The sequence below is a fragment of the Cricetulus griseus genome, chromosome 10 (assembly GCF_003668045.3).
Source record: "Cricetulus griseus strain 17A/GY chromosome 10, alternate assembly CriGri-PICRH-1.0, whole genome shotgun sequence".
Taxonomy (NCBI): domain Eukaryota; kingdom Metazoa; phylum Chordata; class Mammalia; order Rodentia; family Cricetidae; genus Cricetulus; species Cricetulus griseus.
This window is the reverse complement of record NC_048603.1, coordinates 29,369,207-29,384,609: the sequence shown is the minus strand read 5'-3', so window position 1 is coordinate 29,384,609 and position 15,403 is coordinate 29,369,207. Positions and strand designations below refer to the sequence as shown.

At 47.5% G+C, this 15,403-nt stretch overlaps 2 long non-coding RNA genes across 11 annotated transcripts in view; one reads left to right on the top strand and one right to left on the bottom strand.

Moving 5' to 3' along the window:
- Nucleotides 1-6,915: 6,915 nt before the first annotated feature.
- LOC113837488 lies at nucleotides 6,916-13,995 on the bottom strand. The gene is made up of 2 exons (XR_003488087.2): nucleotides 13,859-13,995; nucleotides 6,916-8,856 (listed from the first exon to the last, which is right to left on the bottom strand). It is a non-coding gene; the product is annotated as an uncharacterized LOC113837488 (long non-coding RNA).
- The window catches only part of LOC113837487, a 115,792-nt gene continuing 114,342 nt past the window's right edge, over nucleotides 13,954-15,403 (top strand). For 7 of the 10 annotated variants that reach the window (XR_003488084.2, XR_004771284.1, XR_003488072.2 and 4 more), the window contains exon 1: nucleotides 14,009-14,133. This is a non-coding gene — a long non-coding RNA (uncharacterized LOC113837487). Of the gene's footprint in view, nucleotides 14,134-15,403 lie in introns of all 10 variants that reach the window. The other 3 variants (XR_004771285.1, XR_003488083.2, XR_004771280.1) reach the window with 3 other exon arrangements.

The window sequence follows — 15,403 nt, the reverse complement described above, 5'->3', positions numbered from 1 at the left end:
GGTTGGACCTAGTGAGATGCAGCCTAGATGGTGGATCTCTAAGGCAGCAGACGTTTATTGTTTTAGATACTAAGTGGTAGGCATTTGCGCAGCAGCAACAGGAGACTGACATTAAAATGCCACTGCTCGGGGCTCCTTGCACTCAAGTGTGCTCCACACAGCAAGTGGAGCAGGCGCTGGAAACTCTTGGGAATCTCTTCTATTCTGTTTCGGGACCTGTATGTTGCAGAAATTGTTATGTTGCGGCCACTGGGATGACGGCACACGCTACAGAAGGTAGAGGTGTGAACTGGGAGTAGCAGAGTCTCACGACCAGCCTTGGGATTTTTTTTTTAAATTTTTTATCATTTCTTTTATTTGAATTAGAAACAAGATTGATTTACATGACAATCCCAGTTCCCTTCTCCCTCCCTTCCTCCTCTACCACCCCCCAACTAAAACCCTACCTATCATATGTCCTTTCTTCTAATCTACACCTGACTCAACCTTTCTGCTCCCTCATGACCTCTGCATCCTTCCTCTTCTTCCCTTCTCGTTCTCGTAGCTCCCTCCCCCCTCTTCCCATGTTCTCAATTTCTCAGGGGATCATGACCCTTTCCCCTTTTCCAGGGGACAAAGTTTGTCTCTTTTAGGGTCTTCTTTGTTTACTAGTTTCTCTGGCAGTGTGGATTGTAGGCTGGTAATCCCTTACTCTATGTCTAAAATCCACTTATGAGTGAGTACATATCATGTTTGTCTTTTTGTGATTGGGTTACCTCACTCAGAATGGTTTCTTCGAGTTCCATCCATTTTCCTGCAAATTTCAAGATTCCATTTTTTTTTTTCTGCCGAGTAGTACTCCATTGTGTAAATGTACCACATTTTCTCTATCCATTCTTCAGTTGAGGGACATCTAGGCTGCTTCCAGGTTCTGGCTATTACAAATAATGCTGCTACAAACATGGTTGAACATATGTCCTTGTTGTATGAATGTGCTTCGTTTGGGTATAAGCCTAAGAGTGGAATTGCTGGATCTTGTGGTAGACTCATTCCCATTTTCTTGAGGAGTCGGCATACTGATTTCCAAAGTCAGCCTTGGGATTTTTAATGGCATATTTTGAGTGAGAAACAAATGCCTGTCTTTTTCAAGCCACTGTCATTTTGAGTATGTGCAAAACTCAAAGCTGGAGCAATCCCGATGGCTGGAGAAAGTCAAGGCTTTGGTGCAGAAGTTTAGAGCGTCTCAACTGTGTCCCTTCCACACTGAAAGAGAGAGCATCTCTATGGTGTGCAGTGATGGGTCTGAAGTTGTTCTGTTTCCTCCTCTGCCCCCAGCAACTTTTCCATTGGATGATGTGGTCTTGGTATTACAACACTTACCTCTGTCCTGTCCTGTCCTGTCTCTTGTCCTTGTCACTGGTGTCTATTTTTAGGCAACAACTCTGTAGCCATTCTGAATTGGCTTGACCCTCTGGACTCTGCATGGCCGGGGAGAGTTAGCCTTGACCTAGTTCTGGCCATTTGAAACTCCCTATTCCTGACATTGCCTGACCTCCCCATACATTGTACCCAGAGAAAGTACACTAAGAACTCTTTCCTTTTTTTTTTCTCTCTCTTTTTTTGTTTTTGGTTTTTCGAGACAGGGTTTCTCTGTGGCTTTTGGAGGCTATCCTGGAACTAGCTCTTGTAGACCAGGCTGGTCTCGAACAAACAGAGATCCGCCTGCCTCTGCCTCCCGAGTGCTGGGATTAAAGGTACATGTCATTAGTATTCAATAGCGTGGAAGGCCCTAACCTGAATGTGATTTCAGATGATGTCATAGTTCTGTGCACTGAGAACTCAACCTAGGACAGCAAATTCAATGCTCAATCTTTGACGTCATAGTTCTGTGCACTGAGAACTCAACCTAGGACAGCAAATTCAATGCTCAATCTTTAGTTTCGTCGAATTGCCAGACACAAGGATGTATATGTTGGTATCACTTCCCTGAGTCAAGAGAAGTTAACTGACTTAAGGCCACTAGCTCTGGAGCGTCAGAGCCAGCATATAAACCAGGCAGTGTGGTTCTGAGGCTCATGCTGTGACGTTACCTGTGTCACCCAGGCTCAGCTACTTCCATCACCTGAGCAGCACTTAAGAAAGTGTTGAGACCCTTGTGATAATGGCCCAGGGCTGCCGAGTGTGGTTGGGTGGACTGGGCACACACAGTACAGTTGTATAGGTGTGGCCATCCACACCGCAGCCATGTTATTACACTCTGGAGTTGTGTAGTGTCGTCATATGTGGTCACTCAGGGCCTGGGCAAACCAGGATCAAGAGGTCACAGGGAAATGTCAGGAGTGCTTCCTGGATGGAAGTCCCTTCAGTTAGAAAGTTAGGCATTTGTTCTTTTCCAAAGTCACCTGCACTGGAGTTTTTGGCTATGGCTGTTCTAGGTGCTGAATGGAGACCCTAGGCCACCAGATACAGTTTTTCCTCCTCCTCCTCCCTCCCTTTTTTCCTCCCTCCCTCCCTCCCTATTCCTGATAGGGTCTCACTACATAAGGCAAGCTGGCCATGAACTTGTGGCAATCCTCTTGCCTCAGCCTCCTAAGTGCTGGGATTACAGACCGCATTGATCTTGTCTTTGTGGAAAATGATCCTGCATAAAGGCACAGACCTCTGGGTAATCAGCCATGAGTAGTCCCCAGGCGATAGGCGGCTGGGGTGCTTAGCATCCTTGACCCTGACTATGAGAACACAGAGCTGTGACACCCAATCTTCATTCAGAGTGTCCTGTCCACCCAGCACGATGGTCCTGCCCTTTCCTCTCAGCCCTCGAGATGTCAGGCATGGTTACTAGGACTGCAAGATGTTTTTAAAATTTCGTTTAAGAATTTAAAAAGGGAGCAGTGTTGATGGGGAATGTACTGTGTATGTTTATCTTATTGACTGTTAAATAAAACACTGTTTGGCAAATGAGACAGGAAGTTAGTAGTCAAAGAGGATTCTGGGAAATGTAGTAGAGAAGTGCTGATCCGGGCAGGAAGTGACATAGCAAGGAGACTCATATTTAAGCGAAGGAGAAACAGGAAGGGCCCTTCCCCTTCGCCTCCTCCAGCGGCAGGATGTGAGCCACCGGCAAGGAGGAACGCGAATAGGCGTCCGATAAGATAAGTCTTATAAAATATATAGATTTATGATAATTGAGACTGAGCTAACAGATGAGAATCCTAGTCATTGGCCAAGCAGCTTTGAACCTAATACAAGTTCCTGTGTATTCATTTGTTCCCTAACCCGGGCAGGCAGCTGGCGTAAAGCTCACACATGGCGGTGGGGCTCAGGCGGCTTTTGGCGGAAAGATTTACCGTAACACAGTGTTGCAAACCTACTGATCTCCTAAACCGCGTGTCTGTTCCTTTGGTGCAGTGTGGAATGCTGTTGATGGCTGTCTGTTCACAATAGTGTCTGGTTACGGGGGAGGCCATATCTCTACAGATGCTGGAGCTAGAAGGATCCTTAAAATAATCTGGTCCTTTTTTTTTTCCCATTCATTTATTTAGCTCTTAAATAAAGTCATGCACAATTATGATACACAATACAATATGTTCACAATGGCATGGTTAAATTAAACCAATTAGCATGTTATATCACACATATTCATCATTTTTGTTTTGAGAACACTTAAAGTATACTATCTCACAACTTTTAAAATATAGCATATTGTTATCAGCCATATTTATCATGCTCTCAGTAGACCTCAAGACATCACAGAGTCTATGCCTCTTGTCCAACTGCATAATCTGGTCCTTTATTCTATAGAAGAGGAAAAATGAACTCTAAGGTCACCAGAGATCATGGAGCTATTGATTGCTAATGGGGCTTTGAACCCAAGTCCCTTGATGATTTTTGGTTCTCTTTTCTTTCACTTACAAGACATGTGACCTCACATATGGTCTCAGTTCCATCTTCACTGTGTGGTTTTTAATCTGACACTTAGCCTCTCTGTTCGTGGCTCATCTGAAATACAATCTCAGCTACTGACCTCATGGAGTTATATTAAGGAACAAGTGAGATTTTGCCTGCATAATACATTTAGAAATACCAGTCACACATAATGAATTGTTCAGGAAATCAGAGTTTTAATTTGTGGGGTTTTTGGTGCTGGGGTTGAGCCCAGGGCCTTGTGAATGTTAGGCATATCTTTGACCAGTAAGTTAAGTCCCAGCCCTATAGGTCCAAACCCAAACCCAAACAAGACAAACAAAACAAAACTCCTCCTAACAACTGGGCAGGATCACTTTACAGTCTAGAAGCATATTCTTCCAAGTTGGGCTTAGAGGAAGGAAAGAGCATCTTGTGTATGGTTTGTGCTGGGAGTTTCCATGCTTACCTTCAATGTTTGCTCAGTATAGTGTTCTGTGGGACCCTAGGTCTTTCCTGACTCTGAGAAAAGTAATCCACTAAATCTCTTCAAGCCAAGGTAACAGTGATAGTTTACACTCCCAAAATGCTATGGTGAGGTTATCACAATGTTATTCTTTGCAGCCCAAGGTGGGGAATCTCAGATAACAATGGCTGGTGGTAGGAGAGCTTGGATCTTGGTCTGGGTCTTCATGGAAACTTAGTCAACTCCAGATGGTTGTGTGTTTGGTCCCTAGCTGGGCATCCCCTTGCCAGCTCCTTCCCACCCCTCGGTGTGTCCACCCACAGGTGGGGGACCTCCTGTCCCGGTGAGTGAGTGGGCTACTGGTGGAGGGAAGGGGCAGAGGCCAAAGCACCTGGCATGTGGGCTGTATCGTGGGTGCTAGGCAGGCTGGTCCAACACTATTGTCTTCTAGATTCTGCTTGGGCTTAGGGCTCAAAGCTGGAAGCTTCCCACGGTGAGATTAGCGAAGTGAAAACTGTAACCTAACACAATGGGGCTTATATCTCAATGAATGCCAAGCCAAAGTAAGCATGGCCAAGAGGTGTGAAGAAAGATTCAACACCTGCAAGATGCAAGGGAAACCCAGACTTCTTTCCCAAACAAAGCCCTCTCCCAACAAAGGAAACTTGGGGATGTCATGTAGATGCCTACACATATTCACATAGGACACACTTTAGGGGTGGACACATTCTTGAGCATGCTCAGTTAAGATGGTAACTGAAGAAGGAAAGAGAGTAGACACTTTTTTTTTTTTTTTCTCATGGAGCGGTGGTTAAAAGCGGTGATTAAAACCATGCTGACTTGGTTAACACCTTGCTTGCATCACCAAGTTTTAGCTGGAAAGCAAGGAAAGGATCTTTCCTGCCTTGCCTAGCTGCTGACAAAAGCAGTGTCTCTGAAGTAGAGTGATTAAAAACCAACGCAGAGAGAGCATCACCCCAAACACGATCAGTATGAAGTTCCTGCCTTAGGTCACTGTGACTTAGGGCAGCTTTGGACTACAGTTCTTTCTTTGTGTAAGGTACGGCTGTTTGCGCAAGAGGGAAACTCAAAAGCATCCGGGACATTCTTCCCTTTGCCCCGTGCAGACTCCAGGGTTGAGTGTGTTCCTAAGTGTTTTATACTTTGAGTTCTTAGCTAGTGACAGTTTGGTTGTTACAATGTCTAAGCGTTAGAGAAGACCTTTCTGCTGGAGATATTTTCAACTATTGCTGCGCCTATCTTGACCAGCAAGAAAGACACAACTCGGGAACTCTTCTTCCTACAGTTTATTTCAGGAGCCTTGTACAATCTTCTTCTGGGGGCCCCGAGGAAACCCGACCCTCTGCTTAAAAGAGCCCTTGGCAGCCCACCCCAGACCGCCACGTGGTGAAAGCAGAAGGGTCCACATACACGGAAGCAGGCCTGAAGCCTAGCCTTAGCCAGATAAGAAATTGTCCAACACAAAGACCTCTCACCCTCGGGATGGTGAAGGCGGAAGCCGGCGCCATCTTTTGGGCCGACAAAGCACAGCTCTCCACAACTATATGCAAAATAGAGATATTATATAATCACGAATCACTGATCTGTCTGTCACTCAGCCTCAACCTCTGTCAGCATTCTGTCAATCAAAGACTTCCATTTTGATTATCCCTTTAACTCTTTAGGATTTTCTATATATTTGTGCACTTTATTTTTTTATTTTTAATAATTTATTTAGTTTTATTTCATATACACTGGTGTTTTACCTGCAAGTATGTCTGTATACGGGAATCAGATCCCCTGGAATTGGAGTTTCAGGCAGTTGTGAGCTGTCATGTGGGTGCTGGGAATTGAACCCTGATCCTTGGAAGAGCAGCCAGTGCTCTTAATCACGGAGCGATCTCTGCAGCCCCTACTTTGCACTTTACAAAGCACTGGAGTGTGGCGGTTCATCTTTACTGTTGGCTGCATTTGGAAACACCTAGGAGACCGAGGAACCATCTGTGTTGCTTGCTAGGTTTCTTTTTTTAAAATTTATTTATCTAATTAGACTTGTGGATTTGAGACGGACCCACCCTGATCATGGGTGGCACCATCCCCTAGGCTGGGGGTTGACTCTATGCAATAAAAGATAAGGACTAAGAAAGCCAGCCTTGGGGGCTGGTATCCTCTCCCTGCTTTCTGTTCCCCTCCACCAAGCTGTCCCCGCCTGAACGACTCACTGCTCCAAAACTGGGCAAAATGGATCTCTCTCTCTCTCTCTCTCTCTCTCTCTCTCTCTCTCTCTCTCTCTCTCTCTCTCTCTTCTCTCTCTCGGTTTTTCAAGACAGGGTTTCTCTGTGTAGCTTTGGAGCCTATCCTGGCACTCAATCTGGAGACCAGGCTGGCCTCAAACTCACAGAGATCCACCTGCCTCTGCCTCCCCAGTGCTGGGATTAAAGGCATGCGCCACCAACGCCCGACAGACCTTTATCTCTTTTAGTTGTTTCTGTAAAGTATTTTGGTCTTAGATAGCAACGAAGAGCCACACATACTGGTCATAGCAATAAGAATGACACAACACGTTATCCCTTGTATATAATTATATATTATACACACGTGTGCAGCGATCAAAACCCTTTCAGTCACACGGTTTGTGATGACGTGTTTAAGGAAGGCTGTTCACCCTGCAGTTGGGAAGCACACCCAGTGTGCCCGTGTTCACACACTCATCGACTTCCGTCACCTTTGAGGAGACTTCTGCAAGGACCCACTCTCCACCTTGCTTTCTCCTCTCTGACAACTGTCTAGCGTCAACATATGTTTTTTTTATTTTTTATTTCTTTTTCAGAATTGCATCCTTTGCCTTCTTTCTCTCTTAATGTGTCAGGATGAATTATTCATCTCTGTGGTGGCCATACCCCCCTCCCCCGCTTAAGAATACAATCTCTAAGACTGCCACCTCTCCACTGTCTATGAAGTACCCAGGATACAACAGATGCTCAGCAAATCGTGCAGGCTAGCTGAATGCCACATTAGTGTTCAAGGTTAAAACAGTACGAAGGGGCTGCCGAGATGGCTCAGAGGTTAAGAGCACTGGCTGCTCTTCCAGAGGTCCCGAGTTCAATTCCCAGCAACCACATGGTGGCTCACAACCATCTATAGTGAGATCTGGTCCCCTTTTCTGGCCTTCTGGCATGCATACAGAAAGAACATTGTATACATAATAAATAAATCTTTAAAAAAAAAAAACAGTACGAAGGTAAGACGAGATCCCAGTAAACCAGCTGCTAGATGAGTCACCATTGCTCGAGAAGTTCAGTGCTAGAAGAGATAAGAAACCATGCAAGAAAACAAGTCAAGTTCACAGGCGGTGCACGGTTAAATGCCAAACAAGCACCGACTGGAGATGTCAGAAGCATCAGGTTCAAAGAGAGAACACTGTCCGGGGTGGGCGGGGCTGGCTGCGGACTGTATCATCTTTTGAAATATAAAATCCACATGTGTGCAAACATAGTGATGTCCTGGAAGCTGAAATTCTTGTTCATGATACCGAGTGTAATTTAATTTTGATTTACAAGCATCTCTAGTTCGACCCTGAAGACATGACGATAATGTCATCTTCCCACAATATTCCAGCACGCGTGGAACCTGCCCTTTCTCAGGCTCGCTCGGCTTGGCCTCTTACCCTTGGAGATGGGGCTCTGGCTTGTTAGCAGTCACTGTCCTGAGGCCCTGCATCAGTTCTTGCTTTGCCTGGGTTCTCAGGTGGTGTCTCTCATGATTTTGTAATAAGGGACTTGTTTTCCTATGATCTGATAAGGAGAGAAACAGCTCCCGGGGTTGATTTGAAAGTTGTGGGCTGGCTTGCGGAGGCCAGCCTGACATTTATACGACTGGAATCGGCCCCCACCTGAGACCAGCTCTGTCTGTATCTGCCTCAGTTCCAACATACACCCATTTATCTCACCCGGTCTCCTCATCTTCTTCCTTTAGAACATCCTCTTGACGAAGGCAGGGGCCTTAACTGGGCTGTTGTGGGTGAAAGCTCAGCATGCAGGCCTGGGCTTGGTGCAGGGCAGGTGCTTGGTACACACGTGTGGGCTAGAGGAGGGTGAAGTGAAGGTCGTGGCTGTGAATGGAAGCACAGAGGCCAGAGGCTATACCCCTCGGTTCTGGAGTCTCTTTGGCTTGTAACTTCAGGTCGAGGTATTTTCCTCTCTCTTTATTTCCCTTGACATTTCCCAACGTCAGGTGCTTGCTTGCAGTCAACGTGAGCGGACATCACCTAAATGGAGTTAGCACACTCCGGGCAGCCATTTGATCATGGGGTGGGGAGGAAGGAAAGGACGGCGGGGCTGGAGTGAGTTGACTTAGGGCGATGCCCGTGTTCTTTTCTCATCCCTTGTGCAACCATGGGCAAATCATCAGCCTTCTGGGCCTTAGCTTACTCATCTGTGTAATGGGAATACCACCAGCAGCCGTCTTTGTCCAGGGGCAGTTGTGAGGCAGTGTGGCCGGGAAGAGTCCTGTAAACAATGGAATTCCTAGAGATGACCGTCATGGTGGACTCTTGCCAAGACAACTAGGAAAAGCTGGGGATTCCCACGGGGCAGCCAGCAGTATTGTTGGCCCTCAGATGGACTCTGAGCCCAGAAATCGAACCTGCTGGGTCTAGATTTCCAGGTCTTTGCCTTCATAAGCTCCTGTTGTCATCACCTTCCTTTGTCTGCCCAACCTCCTCTAGTGTCCCTTTATGCTGGCTCACCCAGCCTGCATGATGGGCCAGGCCAAATGAAGCCTGATAGCCTGAGTTATCTAGGATCACATTCCATGTCTGCAGTTATTTTTCAGGGGGGAGAGAAAAAAAAAACAAGGACGCGGCACAGGAGGGCACAAAGGATGTTCGAGGCAAGCTCTACCCTGCGCTTTGAACAACTTGGCCTGTGGTTTCCTAAGATTAACTCCACCCGTTGCCTGTAAGACCCTCAGAAAGCTGAGGCTTTCAGAATCTTAGTCCAGGACGGCGGCCACCCCAAACACAGAATGGAGGCGAAAGCTTGCTGCAAACTGCACGAGGCTTTATTGTAATTTTACGAGCTAACCCCATGTTAGCTCAGGTCTTTCACCCACCCGCCATGGCAGACGGCTAGAAAAAGACGGCTCCTAGGGTCTCCCAAAAGATCTTATAGGGCAGCGTAAGGGGAGTGTCTAGGGGTACGCACAGGCTTACGATTGGTGTGCCTCCAGGCTTGCCCTGTGTTGATTGGTCAACTGGTTGTTATGGCTCATAGGCCCTCCCAGGGTGGTTGCTATGCTCTCTACGTCATTGCTGTGCGCTTGTCCGTAAAGCACACCCAGGGTCGTAAAGCATAGCGCCACCAGCTAACTTCCGATTGGCTCCTTGTCATGAGACAGGCATCTGACTTTCTAGTGACTAACTTCTGATGGGTTCCTTGTCACGAGACAGGCATCTGACCTCTACGTGACCAAGGCAGGTTTATGGCAAGCACGTGTTCGGCTGTTATGGCTGCCGAAAGGGAAGCCGGTTCCTTCAGCCCACCCTGCAGGTAGAATGAGGATCTCCTACTGGGATTGATTTTCTGGAAGTCGAAGATCTTCCCTCAGCCTCTCTTACTGGTCTGAAGCCTCCCACCGGAATTCTCGGTTTAATGCTCGTATGTTCCATGGCAACATAATCAACCGCTGTTAACCTGAGTTCCAGGGTACTTTACCTCAGAGTGAGGGTCAGGGACACAGAAGGGGCCATGAGGGGTAGGAAATACTCCACTAGGAAATGTCTGGAAAGGATGACCTGTGACGGAACACTTGTGTGAGGGCATGTGGAAGGGACCCCAAGAACTAACCCTGAAGTAGGAGGCAGGGGAGTGGAAGCAGAGGGGCAGAGGCTCTTACAAAGAAAAATGATTGCATCATAGGTCTGTTAGCTTTCAGCCCAGTTAGCAGGCTCACCACTGTTAATTAGCATGAATGGAAGTATACTAAGATTGTGTGCGCATGGCTGGGCGTTGGTTGGCGCACGCCTTTAATCCCAGCACTCGGGAGGCAGAGGCAGGCGGATCTCTGTGAATTCGAGGCCAGCCTGGTCTCCAGAGCGAGTGCCAGGACAGCCTCCAAAGCCACAGAGAAACCCTGTTTTGAACCCCCAACCCCCAACCCCCCATCCACCACCCCCCGCAAAAAAAGATTGTGTGTGCTTGTGTGAATGAATGAGCCTATGCAGACACCCACCAGTGCCCGTGCTGAGGGAGGCCTTTCATGCTGTCGTCCTCTATTGCTCTCTGCAGTATTGCCTTGAAGCAGCGTCTCTCTCTGAGCTCACGCTCACTGATGTGGCTACGCTGGCTGGCCAGCAAGCTCCAGGATCATTCACTAGTCTTATGCCTTCCCGGGGATGTGGTTACAGATGTGCAGGCCATGCCTGGCTCTTTCCTGTGGGTGCTGGGGACTCAAAGTCAGAAACTCAGGTCTAACGCTCACACAGCAAGTCCTCCCACCCACCGAGCTCTGTCCCCAGCCCCCGAGTATAGTTACTTTTATTTAAACTTATAAGTACTTTAGTTTTGCCAAAATAAAACCAGTACTATTGATCAGTCAGGTTTATTTTAGTGATAATCCTATGATTTTACCCATAAGACGATATGGAGACTTGCTTGTATATTTCTGCTCTTTGCTCCCTCCCAAGTCTGTTCCAGGTCACTGTGTGGGTGCTTGGGTATTTCCACTCTGGAGTGCTATTTATTGTGCAGGCTGTCTGAGCCTTTTTTTTTTTTTTTTCTGTTGTTATTTTGCTTTGCTTTTTGAGACAGCCTGGTTTTGGTTCTTTGAGTAACCCTGGTTGGCCTGGAACTCACTCTGTAGACCAGGCTGGCCTTGAACTCACAGAGATCTGTCTGCCTCCATCTCCAGAATGCTGGGATTAAAGGTGTGCGCCACCTCCACCCGGCCATGAGCCCCCTTTCTTAGCCCATGGAGTATCTGTCTCTCCATCTGAACAACTCTTGTTATTTGCGTGTTTGTCTTTCCTGCCCAGAGCTGAGATGCTCCTTGTTCTTTCATTTTGCTCTGGATCTGTCCTCTTGCCTTAGGGAGACAGAAGAGCTTGTTTTCCTTACCAGTGCACCCCTGAAAGGGTGCATACTAACTGTAACATGAATAATGAAAGATCCAGACACAGATTTTGGGGTTCAAGCTTCAAGCTGAAGAGCACAGAAGCAAAATAGCCAAGTCACTAACTCTCAACTCTACCTCAAGCTGAAAGGGCTGATCCTGTCTCTCACCAAGCCTCAGACTGCTGCCTGTCCTCAGCGTGGCTGGAGAATCAATCTCCACTTGAGACTCTGCTTTTTATAGCCCCCTAATGCTGGGATTAAAGGTGTGTGATCCCAAGTTCTGGGATCAAAGGCATGAGCTCTTTTACTCTTCATTCTTGTGTAGGCCAGGGTGGCCTTGAACTCAGAGAGACCAATCTGCCTGTCTCCTGAGTCCTGGGATTAAAGGTGTGTGCCACCACTACCTGGTCTCTATAGCTTGTGGCTGGCTTTGCTTTCTGAATCCTCGGGCAAACTTTAGGCAACATGTGCTGGGCTTTTGACCTTGCTGGACCTTGCCCCAATCACTAGGAAGCCAGATACATTCCATATGGGAAGGAGCCAATCAGAAGTTAGCTGGTGGGCTCTGGATGTACTTTACGGCAACAGTGGAGTGTAGAGCATAGCAACGGCTCTGGGAGGGCCTATCGGCCATAGCAACCTGGCTGCAGCTGCAGTTGACCAGTCAACACGAGACAGGTCATCCAAACAGAAACACACCAGTCTTGAGACTCTTTCGGACCCCAGACACTCCCCTTGCTCAACCCCAATAAATTCCTTGCCCCTGGGTCCCTCTGGGCCCTTCTTGCTCCACCCGCTGTGTCGGACAGACAGAGGACCCGAGTTAATACAGTTAATTTCTTAATTAATTAAAGATGCTTTTGCATCTGATAGGGTCTTTTGGTGATTTGGGGGGTTCAGAATTTGGGTACGACAATCACCATAACTAATTGTTGAATGGACTGGCACACAGCTGGTACCCGATGTATTCTGTAGTGATTTAGAATCACAGAAAGAAATACCCAGTCTTCCGACGGACACTTGTCTCTGTTAGGTTTGCCAGAGGGCTGGGAGGTGCCAGGCTCTCCTGGGGAATATCTAGATTTTTGATCAACCATCCGAACTACAGAGGTGGTGGAGTGGGAAATGTGTGCCCCGTGTCTGAACAGATGCTCTGTGCTCCGGATTCCATGCAGTGCACAGGGAGGTCAAAAAATATGTCACCCATCATGTTTGCAACCAGCCTGACTGGATTCTGATTGGAACCCACGCGATTGTTGCAATCTCTTCTTTATTCTACAATGCCCTAGGGCAGTGGTTCTCAGACATACTAGTTCTGTGCAGACCCCAACCATAACATTATTGCGTTATTTCTTCGTAACTGTAGTTTTGTTAGGTTAATGAATCATAATGTAAATATTAGATATGCAGGATCCCCGGGAAAGGGTGGTTCAATCCCCACAGGGGTCACAATCCAGAGGTTGAGAACCACTGCACTAGAGTCTGTGTTCAGAACTTAGCTGTACCCTCTTTTATCTATCTCTCATCTGTCTATCATCTGTCTATCTGTCTGTCTATCTATTATCTACCTATCATCTGTCTATCTATCATCTATCTATCTATCTATAATCTATCTATCTATCTATCTATCTATCTATCTATCTATCTATGGTCTGTCTGACTATCATCTATCTATCTATAATCTATCATCTGTCTATCTATCTACCTATCTATCTATCTTTTTGCTGCTGTACCCTCTTTAAACCCAAGTACACTCCAAAAGCACAGGAAAGCAGAGTGAGAAATGTGGACAGACCTACGGAAACCTGGAGGACAGTGTTCTCTACTTCCCGGCAATAACTTCAAAGGTTCCTTTTTAAAGGGATTCTGGGATCTGGGGAGATGGTTCTGTCGGGAAATTGCTTGTGCACTCACGAGGACCTGAATTCGGATCCCTAGAATCTGTAAAAAGCCAGGCATGACAGCATGCACCTGCGTTCCTAGCCTCAGGGAAGCAGGCACAGGAGGGTCCCCGGAGCTTGCTGGCTAGCTCAAGGTTCAGTGAGAGATCTGTCTCAACGATTAAGGTGGAGAGAGAGGAAAACACTGATTTTGACCACTGGCCTTTACACAAGTTCAAGTACACATGCCTGCACCAGATCCTGCGTGCGTACACACACACACACACACACACACACACACACACACACACACACACACACAGGAGGGGAAGGGGCAGGGAGAGAGACTGCCGACTGCTTTCCCTCAGATCCTTCAACCCCCAACTCCTATCACTTCTCCTGTGGCAGCTTCTCCAGGGATGGAGGCAAATTCCTCAGTTAGTAGAGGGAGCCGATTGGTTTAAACACCCTTCCCCCCTTCACATCTAGAATGTTAGTGAACAGGAAGTGCTACTTACTCAGATGTCAGAAATTAAGTGTGGCTGATGCTTAGAATTCCTGGGTGACCTCACTCAGGGTCCCTGCTGTGGCCAGCCTTGAGCTGGAGCCAACTTAAACCAGCTGAAAGACCACTGAGTGCTGGTCTTCCCAGCTCTGCGCTCAGTGATGCTCGTTTGTAACTTGAACTCTGCTGTCACAGAAGAATTGACACCGCGGCCCTCAGTAAAAGCCACACGCCAGGGTTAGTCTTGTTCATTGTTTACCGGGGGACGTCCGGGTGCAGCTGACACCGGTAAGCGACTTCCTCTGGCTGTTGTGACATCTCAAAGAGTGAAGGTGTGAAGTTGAGTGAATGGTGGGAGTTGAGAGATCAAAATACATTTTTATGGCTATGTGACTGAAAGGCTCAGGCATTGTGCTGGCCTGCCCTGCCACCTGGCAGAATCCACTCAGGAGGACCCCGGTCAGCCTAGGGTTCCATGGGGACTGAGTCTGCGCAGGTGTAGGGGATGCCTTTAAAAGACAGACCCCGGACACTTATGCTCTCCTCCCCTCCCCTCCCCTCCCTCCCCTCCCCTCCCCTCCCTCCCCTCCCCTCCTCCTCCCCCTCCCCTCCCCTCTATTCTCCTCTCCTCCCCTCTTCTCTCCTCCCCTCCCCTCCCCTCTCCTCTCCTCCCCTCTCCCCTCTTCCTCTCCTCTCCTCTCCTCTCCTCCCCTCTCCTCTCTCCCTTTCTTCTCCTACTCTTACGCCCTGCTCTGTCCTTCCATTTCTGTTTCTCTCTCCCCCACTCTCCCTCTCCCCTACCTGGAGTAAACTTTGTTTAATGTACCCTCCATGGTTCATGTTCCATAGATCACGTCTTTAATTTAAGCAGAAATCTAACAGCAGCAATTTCATAGGACAAACAAAAACATTATTAAAAATCACCCACCCCTTTCTTCCGTAAGAGTGGAACGGGTCTGTATTTACGGATTTGCTTTCGTCATTGCTTGCTTAATTATATTGCATGCTTGAAGAAGATATGCGCATCGGTCGTGTCTTTTTTTGTTTCTTCACCATTGGACCAGAGGTATAAAAACTCCTGTTCGACTCAGGAGAGGTCTAAGTGCAGACGGGGTAGGGGCTGAAGAGATGGCAATGAGAAGGAGCGTGACTGGACCACAGAAAGAGGCATGGAAAAACACACCCACGTTGTGGACCTGTCTCTACTTCCTTTTCTTCTCTTAGCCAGCCTTCCGTACTTCCCAGCATACTTAGGAGGTGACAGAAGCCATCACCCAACTCCTTAGTTACCACCTCACTTAAAGGACCGACTTAGGGAAAGACTCGCTGGGTCCCAGCTTCTAGGTGATCATTTCAAATGGCTTTAGTGTTTCATGCAGGCTCCAATAATCAATCCTACTTGAGGGGGTAAGGCTGTACGACAACAACATAGACCTCAGGATCCCTTTCAGGCAGGTGGTACACCCTAGGGGTTGTAGTAAACTTGGCATAGATTTACAAAGATGGTAGCCACACTCTATTAAAAAAAAATCGCTTTCAAAAGTCTAGATTAAGCTTA